The following is a 15,903-nucleotide window of genomic DNA, read 5'->3' on the forward strand; positions in this document are numbered from 1 at the left end:
CCATAGGAGGAAAAGATTTTATTGTACAACTGCATGCAAGAAGCTTAAACCCAGTGTCTGGGGTACAAGAACGTATTGCTGCCCCCTTGGCACATCTCCCTGTTAACAGAAAAAATGAGCATTACCCAACTTTACCTCATCCTTTGTGAGGCTGCCCAGGGATTTACTTGCTAAGGGCCCTGGTCCATTCAAACCCTTCAAATTAGAATCAGAGAATCATTAAGGTTGGAAAAGACCTCCAAGATACCTGGTCCAACCATCCCCCTACCACCAACATCACCACTAGGGACTGCACAAATTCTTAAAAGGAAAATATAATAGAAAAACTGAAGACTGCTGTCCATGCTTCATAAATTCATATAAAGCTGTTTGTTTAGGTAGGTAAATAAAATTTCTGCACTGTCGCGCTAAGATCTAGTAGAGTGGTATCACTAAGAGTGCAGAACTTAATCTGTCACTAGAATGTTGCATTTCTAATCAATATGGGATTGCAATATGGGATTATATAACAAATCATCATTACTAAAAGACCATTAAATTACAAAGATTGAAATAGTTAATACAGAAACTGTCAATATTTATAAAAATAAGTGTCTGGAATTGCATCTTCTGTGGCATTAGGAGGTAAATTGGGGATACACTTTTACACAGCAGAGTTTTCCTCATAAAGCATTATTATTCCAGCTTTCATAAACTACGATTCAAGACAATGGTTTTCCATCTTTTCTAAATATAGGGGACGCTGGAAATTTCCCAGAGGAATTGAGATCCCAGTATGGTGAAGTTCAGCCTAGTGACCATAACTTTGATTTTCTTCTACATTTGTCCACTGGTCCATTAGGAAGCATCAGCAGAATCCAGCAGTCTGAGCACGGACTAAAATCCACTTTTTCTATACTTCAGACGTCAAAGTCTTCTCAAAGGAAGGCAACTGCCTTTGGAAAACAAAAACAATCTTGAGGCTGAAGAGCAGGAACTTTCTGGGAATGAAACACTGCCTTCTGACTACAGGCAGGCCACTTAACTTCCACGTTGCTTTCTGTCTGTCTGTCTGTCTGGGGTCAGCAAGTGGCCAAAGCCAGCAGCTGGCAGTGCAAGAGGAGATTTACAGAGAAAAGGAAAAATAGTAGCATAGCATTTTCGCTTCAGCAACAACTCGTCTTTGTTTCTCTCTGTCCTCTAGCGAAGTTGAAAGGTTCATATGTAAAAGCACCAAAAGCAGATTCCCATAGACTCACGCACCCAGAGCGAAGAGGAGAAAAGCTCTGCACGCACCGTCAGGAAGTCTCTGCTTTCCCTCCAGACATCCCCACCTGCTCATGCTTTGACAGAGAATTTCTGTTAATTATAGATCACTAGCACTAGCACCAGCTAAATTACATTTATTTAAAAAATTGAGTGATAATTTTGACAACACCACAGTCTGTTCAGATGCTAAGAACCAGCTAACACCACACTGTCACTGCTTCGTGCTCAAACTGTACTAATCTAGGCACATTTTCTTGTTTATCTAGATTATAAAAACAACAAATCCATCCCTTTCCCTCTAAGAAGCTAAAAGGCTATATACTTATTGCATCTGGGGTCTTGCAGTAAATTGTTATGTTTTTAACTCTCGTCGCAAAAGGCACATAAATAATATATTTCTATTACACACGCTACTAAAGGTTTTCAATGCGGTTTACAAAAATCAATTCATGCACACACTACTGCTGCAGGACGGGAAACTACCTGCTCCATCTAGTCACTGACGTGATAAAAATCAGTATTAGCCAGGTGTTAACTGGTCTGTGTGCATCTGGGAGAGTTGTGCTACTCTAATGAAACTGATTTTAACAACGGTTTATTCACACCTCTGTAATTTCTCCATGCAGAAAAGGCATGTACCTTCCTGTACCTGTCTGTATGTACATGGCCATCCAGTAATGAGGGAATGAAATGCTTTTTCTGGTTTCATAAAGGGGCCCCAGTCCTGGATGGTGATGGAAAAATTGCAGAGAATTTACAGAATTATTCATTAACTATTGAAGGTGAGGAATACAGAAATTCCTCAGAAATGAAAATATAGGAATTCCATTGAAATGGATGAAAATCCAACTCTACACTGAACAGGACTCTCAGTTTTGGGGCTGCAAATGCTCCTCCCTAACCAGGTCCTTTGGGACCATGGAAGCTTTGTGGTGTGTGTGGGGCTGAAACACTCTCACCTGTCTGTCATCTCTTTAATTACTTGTGCACAAGCCACAGGGAAGCCCCCAGACATTCACGGCTGTACGTACATGCAACCTTGGGGTCCACCTGGACACACCGTGAGGTTGTTTTTCCAACAGTCTTGCTAGCTATTTCAGTGGCATCTCTGCAGTAAGGTTTTAAAAGTAATTAGCACGCACAGTAAGCGGGGTTGCTTTGCAATTTTGTATGGCATAAAGCTTTTGTTATGACCTTCATTTTGCGATAATCTTAGCATTCAATAAAAAAGAATGCTAATGGAAAACATGTTTATGAGGGATTAGCATGGCAAAAATATAAAACTGCTGCTGCGCTGTTTTTAAAAAATTGCTAAATACTTTTCTCATGACTCCCTTAGATATTCTAAATTATTTATACTGACCTTCTGAGCAAATCTAGCACTTTAAATTTAAGCTGCAATACCAAATGTAATAGAAACATTATTAACAGAGTGCTTGAAGTTGCACGGCTCATGTAACACACTGGCAATGCCCTTCGCCTCTGCTGTTCTACTGCGATGCTCATGTAGCACATGGAATTTGGGGCCCTTTGTACTAGAAGTATCAGGGCTTTTGGTCCCTTTCTCTCTCGCCATACTCTTTGTAGTTAATTCCCTGCCTGGAGAGTAGGCACAGAGAAGAAAATCAGCCCTTGGGGCAAGAGTCATTGACAGAGAAGCCCTTTCCCCTTTCCTCTGTGACAAGGTTCATCCCGCAGGATACCGACTGAGCCACTTTGTTGTGTATTAGAGAAGTGTTCTGTGGCTTGATGCGTCCTGGAGGAGGGTGGGCTTTTAGGGCTTGTTTTAGGATTGTCATTAAGCCTGAGAACCCAGGAATCTGTGGTTGTGGAGCATAGAAGTTCTGAAGACTCATACGAACATTTTGGTTTTGTGATGTATAAATGTAAGCTTCACTTCTTATCCTTTAATAGTTATCATCCCGTTAAAAAAAGTATCTGTTTCAATCTCATTTGTGTTGAACCCTGTAAACACCAGTCTTCATGATTATCAAACCTTGGTGTGGTCCAGGTTTGAACACTGGCTGATATTGTTCATATCTAAGTTAACTCATTTCTGTTTTTATGATCAGAGGTTAGCCCACATGTTGAAGTGGTAGGAAAAAATGACTTGAGGCATGGACACTATTTTATTTGAAAAGAGATTGACTGGCTTGGGATGTTTATCTTAGGAAAGGATAAACCAGACATGATAAACAGTTATGACCCAGTCAAGCATCTGCAGTGCTTCCTTCAGTGAAGTTCAGCAGTGCCAGCTGCTGTGTCAGGGACTTTTCTAAGCCTTTTCTAGCCTTTCTGGTTGGATGTTCAACAGCCCAGATAATTTAGTTACAACAGTACTTGTAAATACCGCTAAACTCTAGGCAAGCAATGGTGATTCCAACCCTTTTATTCCATCCCAAGAGTGCCAAACATAGGGAAGGAAATCAAAGAAAAAGACAGGAAAAGAAAAGCTGCTCTTCACAGGGCAAGCATACTTAAAAACATACTGCCAGAGAACAAGTGGCATAGTAAGGCCAAACAGCCTAAGGGATATTAGTTACCACTGTCTATTCTGCAAACATATTCAAAGTCGAATCCCTTGAGATAGGGAAGTATCATCTCTAATTCCTTCTAGCTTTGCACCACAAAACAACAGCCAGCTCCTTATTTCTGGCATCTTTTAATGGAAATTCAAAACCCTGCAGTTCTCCTGTTTAAATTACAAAGTTAATGATAAAATTCATACAGACTGAACATTAACTGAATGGTTTGCTATGATCATTTTATATGTACCATGCATTTTAATTAAATTATAATCTGCCTATACATTTCTGCTGCTTGCAGTTCCTCAGTTTATATCCCTAGAAATGTCTGCCCACCCTAGATCAGAAAAACACTGAAAACCAAACTTTTGTGACCATTTTAAGACTGCTTGCAGCAATTTTGCTTTCTTTAGGTTTGCTATGTAAACAACTGAAGTTAACCAATTATTCCAAAAGGCTTTGCTGCCAGCTTGTGTGGATTTTCATAGAATGGTTTGGGTTGGAAAGGACCTTAAAGACCACCCCGTTCCAAAACCCTGTCATGAGCAGGGACACCTCTCAGCAGACCAGGTTGCCCAAAGCCCCATCCAGCCTGCTCTTGAACACTTCCAGGGATGGGGCATCCACAGCTTCTCTGTAGCTACTGTAACGTGACTTAGGGATTTTGCCAGTGGAATATGCTGGTTTATGATGCTCAAGAGGGCTGGCATTAGTCTTGCTGACAAAACCAAAATTGAGTGCAAACCTTCCAGAGGAGGTGCCAACAGAAAGCATGCAGGATAAAGGCCTTCATCCAAGATCATTGTCTCAAAATTCAAACACCAGTTTTATGATCAGTAAGCTGGTGGGCAATATTTCACTCTGAAATATTGTGGCATTCAGCAGAGAAGATTAGCTAATAATCCAAATACACAGACAGTTTTTCTTTCAGACTTTGACTTGAATATGCTTACAACAGTGACTGAAACCGTGTTTTCCAGCTGACCTGAAATATAACATCAGACTAAACTCTGATTTGCTCTGCCAGGTGTGTCAGGGTAACATATGGCTCTTCACTCTGCAGGCTTACCCAAGCGGAAACAGAAGGCAGACTAGAACATTAAAAAGCCAAGGTCCTACTGCAAGTATTCCTTAAATCTACTTATTGGGCTTGAGACAGTGTGTAATTTTGTCCTTGAGTTAACTATTAAAAAGGTAGCCGTTTTAAGTACAGCCCTGAAATACAACATTATAAAATGTGAAACAGGTGAACCGGCCATCTGGAGGGATACAGCCACTTGCTACCTTTAAAATGACAGCACAATCCATAAGAGAAATTACCAGGCAAACAAAGTGGACAAATGCTCTTTTGATCACTACCTCGATTTTCCTTTACATGCACTGGTTGTTTGCCTACTATCAGGTAAGTGCACAGTGTGCAATGTGATGGTTGAAAGGCCAGAGGTATTTTTAGCTGTGTACACATTGCGAGGTAGCAGTAATGTAGGACAATTCACACAGGCGAAGCACAGGCAGGTCTTGCCTGAAAGCATGCAGCACTCTAACTGCTGCTTGAAGAGAGAGGACTGCTGTCCCGGTCAAGAGCTGGTTTATAACACCTCCGCATCAACATCTAGTCTAAACATATACACCCTCAGACTTGAGCAGCCAAGGGTAATAAGATGTTTTCATCTGGGGACCTGGTTAAGCTGCCAAAGGGGTCACCTCGTGACCCTCACAAGCAGCCTCCCAGACTTTCTGAGCTGAAATGTTTAATTCTGACCAATGTGCTTTAAACCCATATTGGTTCTGGCTCCGGGTTCATGCAGAAAGCAGCGGGACTCCCAGAGGGCACAGAGCTGCACAGGCAGCCATGCACCCTCAGGCTCCCCATTGTACTCCTCGCTGTGTGCAGTTTGGGGATCCACAATATAAAAAGAGCATAAAACTATCAGAGAGTGTCCAAAGAAGGGCTACAAAGATAGTGAAGGGTCTAGAGGGGAAAACGTATGAGGAGCAGCTGAGGTCTCTTGGTTTGCTCAGCCCCGAGCAGAGCAGGCTGAGGGGAGGCCTCATGGCGGCCTGCAGCTCCCTCACGAGGGGAGCGGAGGGGCAGGCGCTGAGCTCTGCTCTCTGGGGACAGCGACAGGACCCGAGGGAACGGCATGGAGCTGGGACAGGGGAGGGTCAGGCTGGGGCTTAGGGAAAGGTTCTGCACCCAGAGGGTGGTCGGGCACTGGGACAGGCTCCCCAGGGCAGTGGTCATGGCACTGAGCCTGACGGAGTTCAAGAGGTGTTTGGACAGCGCTCTCAGACACATGCTCTGATTTGTGGGTGGTCTGGTGTGGATTCAGGAGTTGGACTCCTTGATCCTTGTGGGTTCCTTCTAATTCAGGATATTCTATGATTCTGTGATGGTACCTATGGCTCTGGGGCCAGTACAAGGATATGAGGATGCACGTTGGCCAAGGGCAACTCAGCAGGGGTAGCAAAATGCTTTCAGATTCTTGACAATCACAGAGCATCTTTGCAACTCTTTCCCACGGGTGCCCACTAATGGGCACTGGTGCCATCCCGTAAGACCCATGTCTTTCTGACAGGTTTCTCAAGTATTAAGACACAGAGGTTGCTCTCTCAGCCTGAACTGCTGTGAAATTGCCCATCTACATGGAGTGGCACATAGGAGAGACAGCAGCAGTTTTTCTAGCTGCCTTGGGCAATGAAGAAGCTTTTGCTGCTGACAGGAGAGATGAAACACAGATGTGACTACAAGCTGGTCCTTGGAGGTGCCAGACAAGTTCAATGTCAGTGCAGAAGACTGCCTAGCCCAGAAGGAGGGTGGGCACAACAGGACAAAGAAAAGCAGCTGAGCCCTGCAGTGACTAGGCCACAGCAGAGAGCACACCTCAAAGGCAAGAAGTGTTAGCTAGGGTAGGGTGAAGAATAATGAGATGCAACTGGAAAAAGGAAAATATTGTGAAGGCTGAATGGTAGGAAACATCTGAAATGATGAGGAAGCTGCACGTGATTTAAAATGAGAACACGAGAAAGAAAAATCTTTTGTGCCTGACCTGCCATTTTAGCATACTACAAATTCTCTTTTAACTGCAAAAAAAAAAAACATGTCTGAGTTAAGCTGAATGGAGCTCCCGCAGAGTTATTAACAGAAAGGCTCTGGGTGAGAGAGGTGGTGGCTTAGCTACCTCTGAGTAACAGTCTACAGATTATTTAATGTCTGTAATGTGCTTTAAAGATGAAAAACACTGAGTGCTTAGTAAATTAGAACAACAACAACAACAAAATCCCCAACAGCGGCATCTATTAAATTACAAAATAACCTCTCCAGGGAAGTTTCAGAAGTATTGTCACTAAATACATTTAAAACAGCAGCTTGAAATGTATTTACTATAAGAAAGAGACCTGCATTTGCCCCAAGGAAAAGAAATGAAATGTCCTAAGGCTTCAACAGTCTTTCATCTCCATTTTTTTATCACTCTTTCCCAATGCACAGGAGAGAGAGACGATTATTTGAGCTGTTTTTTTCTCTCGAGGTATCTAGTGAAATGTGCTGACAGGTGTTATCCATCGACTGTGTATTTCAGGTAGTTCACAAGGCAAGCAAGTAAGGGGGCCCACATTCCTTGATGAAAAGCACACACATGCTGGAGGAGGATGCAGCTTCTCTTTGAGACCAAGACAAGCTGCCAGCATTTGCCATTTTCAAGGCAGAACAGAAAAAAAAAAAAACTTTACCCAGACACATTTCCAGACAGATGCACACAGCAAGCAGCAAGCAACAGCTCGGTCAATCGGAGGATGTCACAGGGTGCTCAGAACAAAAGGAAGAGGCAGCATTTTCTTTTTCCTTATGGTAGTACTGCATCTGGTCTGTGCAAAAAGAGCAGCTCTTTCCTCTTGCTCTCACTGACAAGAGCCAGGACTGGGGCTGTTTATATTGCCAATAGCAGAGGGAGGGGCAGGGGCAGGAGTAAGGTGAACAGAAGTCCAAAGAGCAAAGTCAGCTGGTGGAAGAAGGGATTCAAGCAGTGCGGACTTTTATACTGCAACAAGAGGCTCAGTTGTTTTGACTCTGATTTCCCATTAGCTCACAGCTACACCCCTGTTTGGGGTGGTTATGCATTGCAGCCCCTGTGCTGTGAGCACCTCTCCGAGCAGCTGCAGCTGCCATAAAAATTATGCAGCAGGCTAGAAGCTCCGGTGAGGTTTATAGCCTCCAGGTAAGGACTGAGAGGGGGTAGTCCACCATCTGCAGAACAAGCCCCAGCACACCACGTACAACTCAGCCATGCTTTAGGACGTAAGCTTGTCTTCCACAGTGCAAAAACAGGCATTCAACATCATAGAGCAGCTCCTAAGACAGCTATGAAGGTAGGATGTCTCCTGTGAAGCCCTAGAGGCACCGTCAATTCTCAGGCATGATCCTCAAGTCACAGGACAGCTGTGAGTATGGCAAGTACCAATTACACTGGAGGAAGCTCCTTTAATTCTGTGCTACAAGGCTGAAGTGTGGGCAGACTTTTAAGGAGACGCAGCTCCTGCCCCACCAACTGAACCATTCTGCAGCTCAGCAAGAAAGAGATGTCCCATGGCAGCAGACAATGTCTGAGAGAGGTCTGTCCCACTGCAGAGGATGCCATCAAGAAGAGCAGGGAAGATAACAAAATGCAAATTAATTACTATTTTTTAACTGCTAGAAAGCTTCAATACTTTTATTAAATTACATCTTCTGTCATGACTTGATCATCCCTAGCTTTTTTTTTTTCAGTAAATGGGAAGGCCAGAAAAACAAAACAAAACAAAAAAACTCAAACAAACAAAAACAAAAAACAAAAAAAAACAAACAAAGCAGAAATAATTACTGAGATGTGTCAAGCATATAAAAGTTCTTTTCAAGTGTACACAGAAGAATTATAGCAAGTTAATTTGCTATGGTGCTGCCATCATTGCTTAGTAGTTCTGGTCTTATACTTTCCTTTGCATTTAGCAAGGTGGCAGGTGTTGTAAGGATATCTTTCAGACACAGATATGTTTGCAGGCCATATAAACCTTACTGTTGGGGAGAAGGGGGGGAAGAGAGAGAAATGAATATTGGAAATTCTCAAATGATGCTTTCATTTCCAGCTACAGACTACAGCCTAAGCTGGGAGCACACGGAAATCAGGTAAGAGCTGATAAACTCCATTTCCAGAGGCCATCAGACAAGTAGCACAGAGGCAGGGAGGAGGAAAACAGACCGCTGCATTTCAAGTAAGATATTTTGATGAAACCTATCACTGCACATTCCTTACTGCAATTTGCTTATGCAGCTTCAGCAAAAGAGGATAGCTGGCCACTGTCTCACTTTGTATCTTTATGAGATCTTTGGCTAACTTGTTCAGTCCTGCAGTTTGCAAAGACATGGTATGTTGTTGGCAAATCCAAGTCTCCTCCCGCCACTGCTTGTCCTACTTTCTCTGGGCTGAAATCCCAGTGCTGCAGTACAAAGTGGCAAACTAGGTACCATAATTCAGGCAAGCAAATAGCTGCAGCTCAAAACCCAAGACGCTTGCATGAGAAAGTCAGATATGTCGGAGAAGGATCTGACATCTCACAGCACATCTCACATCACAAGATCTTTGCGAGATCTGATGCTAGGCATCAGAAATCAGTCCAGAACTTTACTTCTCAGAGTACCCGAGTGCTTAAAATGTGTGTTTCTCTGTGGTACAATTTCTCTGCTATATCTTAATGGGAAATTACTTGATAACCAACAGCTGCACTAATCAGAATTAGAACCAAAGTCTTAGTTATGGCGATCTCTCTATGCTGAATCAAATTTGTCACTAAAATTCATCAGATGAAAATTTCACTGTCAACAAATCTGACTGACATGCTAGAGGATTTTTCAAGAGGTATATTTAAGCTGAACTAGAAAATGAGGGCATATTCCAATAAATCTACCAGATTGCTGTAAATTACATATAAAACTGTTTTTTAGTAAAAGCTTATTTTATGACAATGTATGTTAATATTCATACTTGTGCAGGGAAAATGCTGTCACAGTACACGTGCCAAACTTCATTATAAAGGCATTTGATTCAACATCATATTCTAAAAATAAAAATAAATCTTGTTTCATTGCAAGTTTCCTGTAGTATATCCATTATGATGCAAAGCAAAATACAATGCATTATATTTTTACTACAGGCTCATGAAATATACAGACGAAATATTTACTGTATGTAATGGATGAATAATTAAAAAAAAAAAAAAAGTCTTCTGAGTTTTTCTCTTAATAACCAGCAATCCATTCACTTTCCCTTCCCCAAAAAAATATGATATAAATAACCCTTTGCAAAGCTTATTGAAGTACTGATAACAAACATCCCGAGAAAAAGATATATGCTTGACTGCAACAGCTAAATCATAGGAATGCCTTTTCAGTATTTTATTACACTGTTTCACCTCCTACAGAACAAATAAGCAATTTATTCTCTTGTAAGTAAATGCCTAAGGAAAACGTGTAGTAGTGATTTTATGGAATTTCTGAGCTATTTCAGCTCTAAAGCCTTTTACTGAGTATTCTGAATGTGTGATGACAATCTTTTTTAGGAAGACACGTGGATGCACTACGAACGTAGTGTTATGGTCAAGAACCTTGATATGGACAAAATGAAATACACCTTACGAGCAAAGCCAAAAACATATTGTTAATATAATTACTTTATATTACTTTATAAAAACTTTGTATTACTTTATAAAAACTTTAACTGTCAGCCATTGAAGTCAATCATTGAATCATTAGTCCTGATGTAATTATTATAGAAAATGGGGGGGGAGGGGGGGGAAAGAGAGAGAGAGAGAGGGAGCATGCTATTAAGTCTCAGTAATGATACAGGTAAAACTGTTGCTCCACACACTTCTTAGTTCCTACCCCTTCTTCACTGTTATACTCACTTTTCCACTGCTCCTCTGGACGCTAAGGTTGCTGGCTTCATACTAGACATGAGGTTTTACATATGCTGGATACTTGCTCTTTGTTCCCACTAAAACCAGTTTTAACCCCTTCCCAGGTCCACCTTTCTTCAGCTATTAGTAATTGATCACTGATGAGTTATTTATAGCTCTGGGGTCTCAACTCTCATCTCATGCCCTCTGTTGCCACCTTGCATCTGTACACCCCTCCTCTACAGTGCATTCTGTGGCTTTCCTCTTGAGGCTTTGCTGTGATACCATGTGCACAGCCCACTGCACTGCACCGTTTTGCTAGGGTCCTACGTTTTTCATTCCATATAAAATAACTACTTGCTACTCTCAGCTAGGTAAAAATTACGGTTCTGTCACACAACTGTACAAAGCTAAGCAAAAGTAGAACAAATTGGGCAATCGTCACCTGGTGATTAGAAAACTGCTGCTAGAGCTTAACGAGCAAAATCAAAGCTGCAGGCAGGCGGTGACAAGCCCAGACAAAGCCTGACAGGTCCTGAAGCCTTACAGAGCTCGTGCAAAACCTCTGGCACCCTAAAAGTAATAGCTACGTGTGTTACCATGAATACAGTAAATACTGGGCTACACAAAGTTTGGATGCACGGCAGCCTACAAATGTAGTAGTCCATCCTCGAAAAGCTGCCTCACCCAGTCACAACACCTCACCAAAAGAGAGAGTGTGTTTCATTCGGACTCCTCTTTGCAGTCACTTCATTTTTATTTGGAAGCAATTAACTTCTCTTCCTTTCTAGTGACAGCTGGACCCACTCCTGACCCAAGTGTCCTAATTGGTGGCTTGATTTCCTTCCTACCTTGAAGAAAGTCAGCCTGGTCTAAAGGACAAAAATACAATAATAACGATAATAATAATAATAAAGTTTCTTTAGCTATTCACTGGCTTTTCTACACACTTCAGCCTAGGTAAGAGCATACAAGGAAATGTATCTTCCTGCTTGGAAGTGCAGGACCTGGTTTAATATTGAGCCATACGTAAGCAGAGCCCTAGACCTAGAGGCCAGCTTAGCTGGGTTCTCGTCCTGGTTCTTCAGTGGTTCCTTGCATGACCTTGAGTAAGTCACTAGCAATCTGTGACTGGGGCTGATCTTCCTCCTGCCAAATTGCATCTGTGTTGTCAGCTAAGCTCTTATGACAAAGCATTTCAATGGCTATAGAGAAAACATACAATTTAAATGCAAATACTATTTTATTATCCAGAAAAGTCACCTTCAGGCTGGTTTTGTTGTTTCTAACATGGTCTCTTTTAACTTGCATTGTCACACTGCATCAGCCCTGTTCCCAGTGAATAGGCACCTGGAGGAAGTGCTGTGGGTATGGCTGGATAAGCTGCACGAAGGATGCTGGCCTAACTTCCCTGCTCCCATTTTCTTCTGCAAGCCAATCGTACTCTGGAAGTGAGCACTGGTATGTTGCTCTTTTCACAGCATCCTTCTGGGAAAAGCCTCGGACAAAAGAGGAAGGAGGGGAAAATCATAATACTTCATGCTGTGCCTCCTTTATTGTTCTTCCGTAGTCCTGACCTCAATAGCTTCAAACTGGCTCCTGCTGTGCAGCTCCCTACCACGCTCTTGCAGCAACTCCTGTGCCTGAGAAACACATCCAGCTAGTGCTCAACTCACCTCGTCTTCATTTTAGACCAGACTGATTAAAATCGTGAAGCCAACGAAAATGCCAAGCACCTGAAAATTCAGTTGTTTAAATGAATGTTCAAGGTCACAAACATCCAATTTGGTTGACTTCCAGGTAGGGTTTCCTCAAATCCTTGGTTCCCCCCATACTGACTGGTCCCAGTGCAAAGTTCTGAGCACGGCCATATGCACAGGATTGCAACCTCCTCCTCTTTTCTGCAACGTACCCTTCTGCTTTATGCTGCTCCTGATGTATGCCCTTCTGCCCTGCACTGTTAAACGTTCGTGGACTTTCATAAATTATAAAAATCACAGCAGCTATACATTAATTACACTATGTTATACCTCAGACTCACACTGATCTTTGTAAATAGACAATATGCAAAAAATTCTTTGCTGTACCATGCAGAAGAAATTATGGCAATAAGCGATTCTTTCTATTAGTGATTACTCTAGAGGTAGAAATTACTGCAAAGTAATTTCTAAGCTGTTATATGGATGGTTTGAATTATAGCTGTATGCTGAGTCCACGTCAGAGCTTTCTTAGAGAAATTATTATCTGAATCTTCTATATACCTGATGCTATTAATTTTCTCTCTTCAGAATAACTCACGAACTTATCATCTCTTTTTAGGATATGTTTCATCTTCAGTTGCTCGAGTTTGCCAGCTCAACCTGCGTGCTCCCTAATGGGTCTGTTATCTCAGCATAAAGGCACTGCATGTGCAACAAGTCCAAACTGCACCTTTCTTTCATTCATTTTGTTCAAAAACCACACAATTCGTGAGGGTTCTTCTCAGACAAAAACATTGTGACGTGATTCAGACACTCCCATGTGTTTTTCTTTACCAGACTTTTCATAGCATTTCTATCCAGACCACTTACACTCCTTGGTGTATGCCGGTTAATGAAACCGCGTCTGCACGGAGAGAGAACTGACGTGGCATCCGAAAGGTCTCAGCCCACAACAGCCTGTTCTGCACTGCGCATTTCCAGCACTATCTCCAATTAATTTCTAAATACTACTGTGCAAAAGTCTTCTATAATTAGGCCCAAAACAATCAATTCCTAGAGCACCATTGTTTTCCCGTGGTTCAGAGCAGTCATTCAGGACTGTTACATACTCCGAGCTGACTGAGCATGGGAATTACTTTATCTCCAGGGGAGATGATGATCAGTATTTCCCACCCAGTTCCTGAGCTGTCTTTACTAATTTATCTTAATAACATCTTTGTGCTTTTACTAAGAAGGAAAGAGATCAAAGCAGAGAACTAGGCAGGCATACTCTCCAGATTCAAATTGGCCAGAGGCAATCAGCAGAGCAAGTAAACAGCTCTTCAGCAGTCTGAAGAACAGCCTGGTCTAATGGGAGTATTTTTGTGCTCCTGCAAGCTCTCTCCCCGTTAGCCTGGGAGGTCACAGATGCTGCTCATGCTATTTCTTGCCATCATCCCATCCCTATTGCTCTTTTTCACCCTTGAACTTGGTAAACCAGTAACGTTACAACAACGTCCCGTTTTCTCTTTAATAAAACAGCACAGAGCTGTATTCCTCAGGGGAACAAGGGCTGGGCTTGCAAGTACACCAGGCAGCTCCAGACCAGACTTGAACCCTGGACCCCGGCATGCAGAGGAGTAATGCATGCGGTGTTGTGCTCAGTCTCCCCTGTGTAAAGTCTAGGGCTTAAAGGGTCAGCATATTTCAGTGTTTCAACACTACCCCATTTCACTTCAGCCTGAGCAGAGGACACAGCACTCCAGAGGTGGGGGAGCCCAGGTTTCATTTGATGCTTGGTATGTCTCACTTGGTACCTTGCCTTTTTGGATGGTCTTCTCTGTTCGGACCTTCTCACCTCTGAGAAATTAGATTATCTCACTGTAAGTTAGCTCCACATCACATAAGGGAGGTTGCACCCCTTGTCCTTCTGCACAGGAGCCAAACATTTCTCATGCTTATTTTCATGGCTTTTTTTTTTTTTTTTTGAAAAGACAGACTTCATACAAAGGAGCACTTCAGACTGTCCATTTTGTTTGTTTCCACTGGAGTTTGATTTTTAAAGCAAATTTTGCTCCAAGGGAGCTCAGGAGCCACAGCAATCTAGTTTAAAACTGATTTTTATTTTTATTTTTTTCTCAATCAATGAATGTTAGGTCCATCCCATGCTCTCATCTTGCTCAAAGTCAGAGGTTGACAGAAGAAGCTCAATTTTGACTGAAAATCGATGCATATAAATACAAGGTCATGTGCCTGGGGAACAACAGAGACATTCCTCCCATGAAACAGGGAGAAAGATTCTGGCAAGCAGCAGCTCTGGAGAGGGCAGAGGAGGTCAGAGTGGAAAAGCAGGTGTCAGTACCACAGTGCTATAACCAAAGAAACACTGCTACTACCTATGTAGCAGCACACTGAATACAGAAGCTGTTCACTCTGTATTTGGCGGTGATGAGACTGCCGCTGACACACTGGAGCCCAGACCTGGGCTTTGAAGCTTTGGAGATGCAGGAAAGGCATTCGCAGTTTGTGTGTGCTGTCAGTTTTGCAGGTCCTCTCATCTTTCTTCTCTTCCCAAAGGTTTGTGTACACTGCAGACATCTTTGCTGACAGTCAAGCTGTGATGGAGCCCTACACTAGAGGACAGAAAACTCCAGGAAGCTTTTGAAAAATAAGACTGAGCAGGTGCTGGTGTTCTTGCACTAAACATTCACTTGAGATGCAGAGACCAGTTCAGCTTCTCTCTCTACACATGCTTCTAAGAAAGGAAAAAGAAGGAAAGTTGGCACTAGCCCAAATGAGGAGAGCAATCCTGTCTCTGCAAGACTTCCTGATGTATGCTGCTCTCCGGAGTTCTGCTGTGGCCCATATCCTGTAGAGAGACAAGCTGAGCTTAACCTGAGGGATGAGTCACAGCCTGAGAGGAGACCAGAACTTGAGGGGTCCTTCAGGAAAAGCCAGACACAGTGCTGGAAGCCAGCTCCCAGAGCACAGGTGACGAAGTAATGATGAATGGAGCCCAACAGCCTGCTTTGGAAAACCTAACTTCCATCCCTACTAATTTCATTGCTCCCCTACTTCCTGCTTCCTTAGATTCATTGGCAAAAATAGGCTAGAAAAGCAGAAACAATTTAATTGTTTTGCCTCTTTTGCTTCTGACAGCTGAGGAATATGCAAGAACCAATATCCACCTATGGCTTATTCACCAGCTAAAAGGCCTGTCAGATTTATCATGGTATCCAGCATTCTGCCATGCATGCCAAATCAAACATCCACTGGGCTCTGCAGAACTAGGTGGTCAGCCCTAATTATGATTTTCTATAGTAGCTTTAATCCCCATGCAAAGCATGTGTAGCCCTGTTTAATCAGGGAGGAAATTGGGCAGAGACGAAGTAGTCAGGGTAATTAGCTCTTCTCTCTCCACTTCATATCCCTTCTACAGGCGAGTGTTTAGAGAATACAAAAAGCATCAGCAAGTTTCTCAAGTCCAGAGAGCGACACCAGAGAGGTCAGCTATGCCCACTGAC

The 15,903-nt window shown here is 42.7% G+C and overlaps 1 long non-coding RNA gene across 1 annotated transcript; it reads left to right on the top strand.

Moving 5' to 3' along the window:
* Positions 1-8,670: 8,670 nt before the first annotated feature.
* On the top strand, positions 8,671-12,395 carry LOC136789598 (uncharacterized). Its single transcript, XR_010828300.1, has 3 exons — positions 8,671-9,020; positions 12,028-12,161; positions 12,271-12,395. It is a non-coding gene; the product is annotated as an uncharacterized lncRNA (long non-coding RNA).
* Positions 12,396-15,903: the final 3,508 nt, after the last annotated feature.

The sequence above is a fragment of the Anser cygnoides genome, chromosome 1, assembly GCF_040182565.1.
Source record: "Anser cygnoides isolate HZ-2024a breed goose chromosome 1, Taihu_goose_T2T_genome, whole genome shotgun sequence".
Lineage (NCBI taxonomy): Eukaryota > Metazoa > Chordata > Aves > Anseriformes > Anatidae > Anser > Anser cygnoides.